Below are 11,983 nucleotides of genomic sequence, written 5' to 3'. Positions count from 1 at the left end.
TAATCCTTAACAACCAATTTAAGAGTGTCTGTCAGCAGTTTTGACTATGTGAAACTGATCACAGTACTGAGTGGGCGCTAGGGAGAGTTGGACAAACATACCTTATTTGTAGATTTTATCATCAGGAGTAAGGTGAATATGAAGTTTTATTCTGCCACATTTTGCTCCTTAAAGGGGTTGTTCAAGAGTTGAGGGGGTTGGCATAACCCTCCCCACTTGGCCAGGCCTGTAAAGGGAAGATCACTTGCCTGCTTCCTGGCGCTGACTCCCCCAGTCCTTCTCCTCCAGGCCTGTGATGCTTTGCTGGGCTACCTCGCTGTAAAAATTAGATTTGACATTGCCACAGCCAATCACTGGCCATGGTGGTGACCGGCTTCCCTTACATCATGACAAATGATCACACGACGCAAAGGATTTCGTTCTCGGCTGTGGCCAGTGAAACTGGATATTTACAAGCCAACTACATACAGTACATGTTACTGCAACTGGCAAATTAATGGCTGACTGCAGTGAGGGGCATGTCAACTGCACATCACATTTCTGGAACCAGAGGTGATGGAGACAGGATCTCAGCACCGGACCTGGACCAGTTGCGAGTCTTCCCCTTCCTCTTTAGGATCATGCTTGGCATCCTGACTATGGATTCTGAGTCTCAGAAAACCCATTTAAGTGCACTGGAGGTGGAGCGTTGCTGTGAAGTGCTCCCCTCTGCGCTGAGTTACAGCTGTAGCAATCTCCCTTGCAGACGCCAATTGTCTGTGTGAAATTAGCCTAAGGGTCCATTCACGCGTCCGTATGTATTTTGCGGATCCGGACACCAGCAAAACACGGACACCGGCAATGTGCGTTCCGCATTTTGCAGACTGTACATCGCTGGCACTCTCATAGAAAATGCCTTTTCTTGTCCGCAGATGCGCACAAGAATAGGACATGTTCTATTTTTTTGCGAACCTGAAGTGCGGATCCGTGGATGCGGACAGCACATTCCTGCCCCATTGAAAATGAATTGATCCACACCTGTTGGGCAAAATTGTGGAACGGATGCAGACCCATTTTGCGGACGTGTGCGTGAAGCCTAAGGCTGAGTTCACATCAGCGTTCAGCCTTTCCATTCTCCTATTCCGTTATAGGAGCAGGAGAACGGAAATGATGGATTCGGTACATAACTGATGCAAATGGAGCCTACGGACCCTATAGACTATAATGGGGTCCGCTAGGTTTCTGCTCAGAGGAAGATTTTTGAAGCGGAGACAAAAGTCCTGTGCACACAATTTTTGTCTCCGCTCCAAAAATCTTCCTCTAAGCGGAAACCTAGCGGACCCCATTATAGTCTATGGGGTCCATAGGCTCCATTTGCCTCAGTTATGTGCAGAATCCATCCTTTCCGTTCCCCTGCTCCTATACCGGAATAGGAGAATGGAAAGGCTGAACGCTGAACGCCTCTGGGCCCCACAGCAGCCGCTATGACTACGTCTACAGTGGTTAAGGCCATGCCGACCTAGTTAGCGCGTGCACGGTATGTTGCATATACCTGTCCCTCATTTCTCATCATAGGATGGCAAGTTTATATTTGCTATTCATTTTTACAAAGTATCACCAAAGGAGAGCTACATATTCCATTTACCAGGGATAATGATGTAAATGTCTAGAAACAAACGTCTTTCCACATCATCTACATCTACTTAAGAGCAAAGACTTGTAAATAGTCATTCAGCTTTGCAAATGAAATTGCTGAGGTAGTGAATAATTTTACATGCCATTTGTCAGGGTCGAAACGTGTCCGTGCACCAGTTTAATTGCATCTGCCAATGCGGTCTTCTTTAACCCTTCAAAACCAGAGCCCTATCAGGTCTTAGACAGAACTAGGCACCTTTCAATCTTCATAGCATACGTATGGCGGCCTATTACTAGTATCTTCAGAATTTATACAGAAGTTTTTAAGGCTATTTCAAATATAGGACGGGCGTCCGGAATTTCGGTACATGAACAGTCTGGGAACGCTTTGTAGAAGAAGTGGATGCCATGCCAAGATTTCTTTATAGTGCACTTCCAGGCAGAACTGATAATGAATGACTGCAGGGAAGTGGTGGCGAAATATAGGGGTGCAGAGGTAACAGTCATACAAAGCCCTGATACCCGAGGGAGGAAAGGGCTAAGGAGCTTCAAATTAAGCCTCTGTGGGAAAGGACTGCTGGTTAGGCCTCTGCGTCCAAGGGACTTAGGCCTCTTTCACACAGGCGTCACGGATTTGGGCCGGATAAGATGAGGATGCTTGCGATTTTCACGCAGCCCCATTCACTTCTATGGGGCCTGCGTTGCGTAAAAACCGCACAAAATAGAGCATGCTGCGATTTTCACGCAATGCACAAGTGATGCGTGAAAATCACCGCTCATGTGCACAGCCCCATAGAAATGAATGGGTCCGGATTCAGTGCGGGTGCAATGCGTTCACCTCATGCATTGCACCCGCGCGGAAATCTTGCCTGTGTAAAAGAGGCCTTACTACTCCATGTGAAAAAAAAAAAGCCTGGAGGCAGAAAATCTGAATATTGTAGAGTATCACACCTATTTACATAGGCCATCAATATCTGATCGGCTGGGGGTCCAACACCCTGCATCCCAATGATCTGCTGTTGTAGCTACGGCATTCACTTCAGTGGGAGGTGCGCCGCAGTTACCTGCTCCCTCCGTTACACAATGGATACAGCTTTGCCGTTCCAGTGCCGGAGCTGCACAGTTAACAGTTGATTATCGGGGTGCAGGGTGTTAGCTGCACATGCACCATAGCTTTCTCCATTTACTTCTGTGGAAGTCACTGAAACAACCAAGCTTGTTCAGCCAACTCCCATAGAAGAAAATGGAGACAATCACACACATACAAGGTCACCTTACCTCTCCATTCATTCTCCACTTGGATGCAGGTCAGGAAGGACAGGGGTCTGTAAACCCCTGTTCTAAGGTTTTGGGTCCCCACGTTGTCCTGTGGATTTGCCATAAATGTCTAAGATCGGAATACCTCTGTGACTCAGAAATCTGCTTACTACTAAAGGGGTTGTCCAGGTGTTTTAGATCACTGGCTTAGGAAGAGACAGTAGCGCCAGGGAATCTACAAACAGCATGACTCATGGGGGTCCCGGGAATCATACCCCCACCGATCAGATGTTTATGGCCTATTCTCAGGAGAGGCCAATTTCATACAATTATAAAGATACAGTTGTGTTCAACCCCCACTGAAATTGAGTGTTTTGGCCAGTTTGACATTGATTTTGATCATTTCAGTCATCTTGTTTACAATTAAATCAAAGAGGCACTTGTAAGTCAGACAAATATAACATAACATTTATAATGAAATAACCACAAATGTATTTTCGGTGCTCACATCATTATCAGTTTTATTCAACCCCCAAGTGACATTCAATCTTAGTATTTAGTACAACGTCCTTTTCCAGTTATAACAGCTTTTAAACGTGAAGCATAGCTTGACACAAGTGTCTTGCAGCGATCTACGGGTATCTTCGCCCATTCTTCATGGGCAAAAGCCTCCAGTTCAGTCACATTCTTAGGCTTGCGCGCTGCAACTGCTTTCTTTAAGTGCCACCAGAGGTTCTCAATCGGATTTAAAGAGGACCTTTCACTAGTTTAAAAACTAAAAACTAACTATATCAGTGGGCAGAGCGGCGCCCAGGGGTCCCCCTGCACTTACTAGTATGTCTGGGAGTCCCAGGCTATGAGCTGTGCGCTACGATTGGCCAGCGCTGCAGCAAGGGACAACCCTAATACAAAAACTCCGCCCAGTACAACAGAGGGAGCTGTAGACACCGGAGCCTATACTGGGCGAACAGAGCGGCGCCCAGACATACTAGTAAGTGCAGGGGGACCCCTGGGCGCCGCTCTGCCCACTGATATAGTTAGTTTTTAAACTAGTGAAAGGTCCTCTTTAAGTCTGGTGACTGTGATGGCCACTTCAAAATGTTCCAGCCTTTAATCTGCAACCATGCTCTAGTGGACTTGGAGGTATGCTTGGGATCATTGTCCTGTTGAAAGGTCCAACGTCTCCCAAGCCTCAGGTTTGTGACGGACTGCATCACATTTAATGCTTCACAGTAGGCAAGGTGTTCTTTTCTTCATAGGCCTTGTTCTTCCTCCTCCAAACATAGCGTTGATCCATGGGCCCAAACAGTTCTAATTTTGTTTCATCAGTTCACAGAACACTATCCCAAAACTTTTGTGGTTTGTCCACATGACTTTTGGCATACTGCAGTCGACTCTTCTTATTCTTTGGAGACAGCAATGGGGGTGCGCCTGGGAGTTCTGGCATGGAGGCCTTCATTACGCAGTGTGCACCTTATTGTCTGAGCTGAAACTTCGGTACCCACATCTGACAAATCTTTTTTCAGTTCCTCAGCAGTCACACGGGGACTTTTCTCCACTTTGCGCTTCAGGTAGCGCACAGCAGTCGAAGTCAGCATCTTCTTTCTGCCATGATCAGGTAGCGTTTCAACAGTGCCCTTTGCCTTGAATTTGCGAATGATGCTTCCTATGGTGTCTCTTGGTATGTTTAACATCTTTGCAATCTTCTTATAGCCATTGCCCTTCCTGTGAAGAGAAATCACCTCTTCTCTTGTCTTCCTGGACCATTCTCTTGACTTCACCATGTTTGTAAACACACCAGTAAATGTCTAGAAGGAGCGGAGTATCACAGTCCTTTTAAATCTGCCTAATTGGTGCTTATTATGCTTGATTGCTGATCCTTGACATCCACAGGTGTTTTCAATACCTGATCGAAAACACTTGAATGAACCTCTGTTCTTAAGAGTGGTAGTCTTTAAGGGGTTGAATAATTGTGTCAATGAAGAAATCACAAAAAAAACATTTAATACTGTATTACAAAAACAATTGATGTCTTCTTAGTTGCATTTGGTTCTTTAAAAAGTCCTTGTAAGATTTAATTCTGAACACAATTACAAATGTACACTAAATTCCCTAAAACCCTTTACAGCATTGGGGGTTGAATAATTTTGAACACAACTGTAACTGGAGTTTGATGCAGATTTGCCAAGTGGACATAATATCTGCACCTCGTGAGAAGTTACGTGTTGATTTAAATGGAGAGATGTTTTGTATGCAATTCGACTATATCTGTCACATCTAGCCATACCCTAATTCAGCTTCACGTAATTTAAAGGGACACATCCCTTACACTAGTGTGTAACGGCATAAGAACCTGATAAATGGCCCTCTAGGCTTACCTTAGCCCAAATAGGTTTTTCCCTGGGAGCTCGTGGGTAGCAATGTAAACAAAACATCCATAGCCTTTCCAAGATGGCGCTTTCGCCTTTTACTGCACAATGAGCCGAAAGTGTTCAGCCCAGGCGCAGATAGAGGACGTTCATGGCTTTCCTTGAATCTATGCCTGCAATGAATGCCTAGCTAAAACTATGCCTTACATGGAGAACTTGGTAGATTTAGGTGCCAGGAAATGTGAGCATGGTTTTCACAGCAGGAAAGATGTCATTTTATGGCTTAGTGAAAAATGCACTGACTTTATTTATAGGCTTTTAATAAACGTGGAGCAGATTACTTCAATTCCCTAATTTTTTTTTATTTTACACTAGAGAAAGAACAGCCACTCTTAGGCTGAGTTCACACGAGTGTGTCCGGATGTGATCTGGTGCATTGCGGCAAACCCGCGCGAGTAGATACGCAATTGCAGTCAGTTTTGACTGCGATTGCGTTCCGACGTTCAGTTTTTATCGTGCGGGTGCAATATGTTTTGCACGCTCGTGATAAAAAAACAACTGTGGTACCCAGACCCGAACTTCTTCACAGAAGTTCAGGTTTGGGTTCGGTGTTGTGTAGATGTTATTATTTTCCCTTATAACATGGTTATAAAGGGAAAATAATAGCATTCTGAATACAGAATGCTTAGTAGGTGGTCAATTGAGGGTTAAAAAAAATAAATAATTAACTCACCTTCTCCTCTTGATCGCGTAGCTGCCGGTCTCTTCTTACTTCTTTAATGATGAGCTGCCGGCTAAATGACCTGTGGTGACGTCAGATCACATGCTCCAATCACATGGTCCATCACAACGGTGATGGATCATGTGATTGGACCAAGCTTGTTCAGCCAACTCCCGGCTAAATGACCTGTGGTGATGTCAGATCACATGGTCCATCACCACGGTGATGGATCATGTGATTGGACCATGTGATCTGACGTCACCACAGGTCCTTTAGCCGGCAGCTCGTCATTAAAGAAGAAGAGACCGCCAGCTACGCGATCAAGAGGAGGTGAGTTAATTTTTATTTTTTTAACCCTCAATTGACCACCTACTAAGCATTCTGTATTCAGAATGCTATTATTTTTCCTTATAACCATGTTATAAGGGAAAATAATACAGTGAATAGACTGTCACCTAGCAACCATGCGTGAAAATCGCACCGCATCCGCACTTGCTTGCGATTTTCACTCAGCCCCATTCACTTCTATGGGGCCTGCGCTGCGTGATAAACGCACAAATATAGAGCATGCTGCGATTTTCACGCAACGCATAAGTGATGCATGAAAATCACAGCTCATGTGCACAGTCCCATAGAAATGAATGGGTCCAGATTCAGTGCGGGTGCAACGCGTTCACCTCCCGCATTGCACCCGCGCGGAAATCTCGCCCATGTGAACTCAGCCTTACACATATTCTACAGCATAAGGGTCCATTCACACGACCGTATGGCTTTGCGGATCCACAAAAATGGAACAAAATATGTTCCTTTTTTGCGGCTCCACAAAAAACTGAAGTTTTGTTCAATAGAAAAAAAAAAAAGGTGAAAATGTGTATAAAATAATCGTGTCCGATTGCTTTAGCGCCATTTTGTCTGGCTTTGATTGCACAGAGAGCTTAGTGTTAAACTTGTGTTAGGTCGGCATCGGTTTTGGGCTATATTTACAAGAATATAGCCCATACAATACAAGGTATCATGGCTAATGAACAAGAGGTTTTTCTGTACTGGCTAGTTTCTCGGAGATTTGGACGGCAACCAGCTATGCTGTCTAAAGAACCCAGGGGGAGGCGGTGGGTTCATCCCATTGTCTCCCAGCGCCTACGGAAGGGCCACTTTCACACCTCGTACTTCGACTTGCGGCAGCACCCTGATAAATGTATGGGTTATTGCCGTATGACAGTAGCTACTTTTGATATGTTACTGGTGTCTCTCCATTCTGGACTGACTTTCCTGGACACTAACATGAGGCGCAGCATTTCTTCTGAAGAAATACTTCTAGTCACGTTGAGGTAAGTTTATTAGTCTATCGTTAATAATAACTGTAAAATATTTAGATTTTAGAAATGGGAACTTAAAAAATTTACTTTTTCTCTTCACAGGTTCCTTGCAACTGGGAACTCTTTTGCCTCCTTGCATTATATGTATCTGCTGGGAATCTCAACTATATCTGGGATTGTCTGTCACACATGTCAACTTATCTGGCAGCAACTTAGAGATGCGGTGATGCCCCAACCCAAGGCAGAAGATTGGCTTAGAATTGCTGATGGGTTTTATCAATCTGCGCAGTTTCCAAACAGCATAGGGACATTGGATGGCAAACACATACGTGTTAAGAAACCACCTCACTCAGGGTCCCAATATTTTAATTTCAAACAATATTTTTCTATAGTGCTGTTGGCCTTAGTTGACAGTACTTATAGATTTATTATTGTTGTTGTTATTGGGGCCTATGGAAGCACAGCAGACGCCCGCATCTTCTGTTCTTCTAGAATTGGTGAACGGCTTTGCGCCAGCCAACTTGCCTTGCCAGAGCCCAAACGACTACCCGGATCTTCTGTTTCAGCCTCTCCCTTTGTAATCGTGGCTGACGAAGGGTTTGAGTTATCTCCACATGTAATGCGACCTGTTCCTAGACGCGATTTGGATGACCGAAAGCGCGTTTTCAATTATCGTGCACGTTGAAATGTGGAATGTGCTTTTGGAATACTGTCCAAAAAATGGAGAGTGTTCATGTCATCCTGGTGATACAGGCTTGTGTGATTTTACACAATTTCACCAGGATTCATGATGCACCCTCCGACCCTAAAGTGGCCCCTTCTCCGACAATCACATCTGTTGGATTAGACCATAATCCACATGGAAGACCTGGATCTGCTGGACTAGTAGTTCGAAAACTCTTTGCAGATTACTTCATTAGTAGAGAAGGTGCATTATCATGGCAGCTGAACAGCATTCGTGGTAGTCATAGATAAAACTTGGGTCATGGTTATCTAAATTTATCTAAATAAAAAAAATTGTTAGTTGGTGTCACAGCCATTGGTTGAGTGTAAGCTGGAGAGGAGGGCTCCTGTGGTGACATCACTAGAGTGCTTTCCGTAGACTGTTGGCTTGCTGCGGGCTCATCTTCGAGGCTGTCGATGGTCCTTTATAAAAGAGAATAAAATTAATAGAAATATATTTATGTGGATTGGCAATTAAGTAAATGTATAATCCCAAAAAACAACAATATTCCAACTTACAGTCTCATCTCAAAGATCAGCTTCAAAAATAGTAGTTGCTGTGTGTAGAGATAGGGCTTCCTTTTCTTTCCACCGCTATTGCCACTTTTGCCTTTACGTGCTGTTTCTTCGCGCCGGAATTGATCCCGGCAGGAATGCCATCGGGTCTTAACATTTTTTTACTGTGATTTAAATAAAAAATTAATTAAAAATGTTTAGTTTTTTTGTTAGGATATATAAAAATAAAAAAAAAGGATGTCGGTTTGCTATATAGTACATGCATGTAGTGTCTAGCACGTGCAGGATGCTCAGATAAGTTTGCTATATAGTACATGCATGTAGTGTGCTATATAGTACATGCATGTAAACTAGATAAAACTTACATCATGCTCGTGCACTAAGAAAATAAGTGCAGGATGCTCAGAAGTTTGAAAACTTCTGAGCATGCTGCACATGCTAGAAAACCTAAACCCAATTTCATTCCAAATAAAAATTAAATCGAGAAATATTTAAATACAAGTTTACTTACTAATCCTTTTATGGACTTTGGCATCTCCCTTTGCCCACTCGTCCGGCATAAGAATTTCAGCAACTTCGCACCACGACCTATCCTTGCGGACACGGTCATGGTACAATTCTGAACGAGTGTCCCACAACTCAATTCTCTCCTGGTTCATAACTATCATCTGCTCCACAGAGAAAGCCATGTCAGACAACTCATAAACTGACAGCCAAGTAACAAAATGTTTTTTCTCTGTCTGAATTTGCCCAGACAGACCTGTCTGATAATGTATCAATTTTTATTTGGGGCTGGGTCAATAAAATTGCGGACATTGATCCGCAAAAATGCGGATTACATATGGAAACATTTCCGTTGTAATCCGCATTTTTGCGGACCCATAGACTTGTATAGGTGCACAGAGCGTTTTATGCAGACAAGTATAGGTCATTGAAGTTTATTTTTGCGGACCCGCAGTACGGAATCACGGATGCGGACAGCACACGTGCTGTTCGCATCTTTTGAGGGCCCATAGAAATGAATGGATCCGCAGACCTTCTGCAAAATTGCGGAACGGGTACTGATCCGTACATATGGTCGTGTGAATGGACCCTAACAAAGTCCTTTTTATACTGCGTAATACACATTCAAAATGCCATCAACAGCTTTCCATTGACTCATTGACTTCAATGGGGGAAAAAGCATGCTAGTGCACATGGGTGCATTTTATTTTTACACAGCCAATTTCAAAACGCTTCAGAATTGTCGTGTTACTTCATTCGGATGCTGCTTTCTCCAATAAAGCCAATGGGAAAGAAGTTAAATACATTGATGCATAGGAGGCATATCTCGAGTGCATCTGATAGCGTAGAAGTTGTTTCCATTCCAATTTGCCACTTATTTTAATGAAACATAGAATGTGTCGGCAGATAAGAACCATTTGGCCCATCTAGTCTGCCCAATATACTGAATACTATGGATAGCCCTTGTCCCTATCTTATATGAAGGATGGCCTTATGCCTATCCCATGCATGCTTAAACTCCTCCACTGTATTTGCAGCTACCACTGCTGCAGGAAGGCTATTCCATGCATCCACTACTCCCTCAGTAAAGTAATACTTCCTGATATTACTTTTAAACCTTTGCCCCTCTAATTTAAATCGATGTCCTCTTGTAGCAGTTTTTCATCTTTTAAATATTCTCTCCTCCTTTACCTTGTTGATTCCCTTTATGTATTTAAAAGTTTCTATCATATCCCCTCTGTCTCTTCTTTCTTCCAAGCTATACATGTTAAGTTCCTTTAATCTTTCCTGGTAAGTTTTATCCTGCAATCCATGTACTAGTTTAGTAGCTCTTCTCTGTACTCTCTCCAAAGTATCAATATCCTTCTGGAGATATGGTCTCCAGTACTGAGCACAATACTCCAAATGAGGTCTCACTAGTGCTCTGTAGAGCGGCATGAGCACCTCCCTCTTTCTACTGGTAATGCCTCTCCCTATACACCCAAGCATTCTGCTAGCATTTCCTGCTGCTCTGTGACATTGTCTGCCTACCTTTAAGTCCTCTCCGATCATTGGCCATGCGAACATAGCCTTAAAGGAGAGAATAATCAAAGGGGTTGCCCTACCAAAAATATTGTACAGTTTTCAAACCAGCACTTGGATCTGAATACTTTTGTAATTCCATGTAATTAAAAATGTTGTATAGCCACTGAGTTATTCAATATAATGTATCTGTATAGAGTCACCTGCTCTTTGTTCCTACATCTTTGTCCTGCTCACTGAGATGGCCGCACATGCTCAGTTTCATCTTTCAACTGCCTCCTGGGCTGCGATAGGGAGAGAGCTGTAGCAGAACGGACACGCCGCCTTAGCTGCGGCAGAAGAGACACTCCCCTTGAGCTGTGATAGGGAGAGCTGAGACACGCCCCCTTAGCTGCGGCAGAAAAGACACTCCCCTTGGTCTGCCAGCTTGATATAAATCTAGCAGAGCAATGAATGGGGAGATCTCTGGGTCCATGTCAGGTACAGGGCTGGTTCTAGCTTTCCTAGATAGAGATTGTCATGTCCGATTTTCATTTTTAACATTAATCATGGGATAACCCAGCAGTGATGTGCCGCTTGAGGCCAGTAATTGTCTGCAACGATACATGTGACCCAGTGCATGTCGGAGGTTTACATGCGGGTACCGAAGTGTGGTGAAGGCAGCCTGAGTCCCATAGAGCTGGAACAGAGCAGCAGGATAAAGATATGGATGCTTCCTTTAACAAGTCTGGCAGGGTGGGGGCAGAATTTAAAGAAATAGTCGTACCTAGAATGACCCAACCTCAATCCGTTGTCTCACAGAGAAGTAACAGCCCAAGCAACGCCACTTTTTATTTTATCCTATAATTTTTGGAAGATTTTTTATGAAATGAAGACATGATAAAACGTCATTAAAAAAAAAATTCCACTTTTATTTTAGGGATGAAAAACAACACAGGTTAAAATCAGTAGAGAAAAGATCATGTTGGAAATGAATAAACAAGCAGTGTTACCTTCTACATACAGTCAGCTTTAGCTGGATTACACTTTATATACCAGATCACCGATACAATACACTGCAGTTACAGGCAATACCAGTAGGATGGCATCAGAGCAAGAACTCGACTCCATGGCAATACAATACAGAACGCTGCCATCGGCCCGATCAGATAGATCTACTGTACAAACATTAACCAGAAGTAGTGGAAATGAGACAGATGAAGATGGAATCTCCAAATCAAAAGGCACAACATATGAAAATACGGGTTGACACAACAACTATAAGTAGTGATATGTTTCAAAACTTTTTATAAAAAGTGCAAAAAAATCATATTGTGTTCCCACGGATTTCAAGAGGTTTTGGAGGTAACATGGCTGTCGTCCTCCAGACAATATAGGCCTGGTACGGCAGCCTAAACCCAATTACTTGAACAGTGTTAAGATGCAAGAGTGGCACTGTTTCT

This window comes from Bufo gargarizans, chromosome 4 (assembly GCF_014858855.1).
Source record: "Bufo gargarizans isolate SCDJY-AF-19 chromosome 4, ASM1485885v1, whole genome shotgun sequence".
NCBI classification, from domain to species: domain Eukaryota; kingdom Metazoa; phylum Chordata; class Amphibia; order Anura; family Bufonidae; genus Bufo; species Bufo gargarizans.
The sequence above is the reverse complement of the archived record's forward strand: the minus strand, read 5'-3'. Positions refer to the sequence as shown.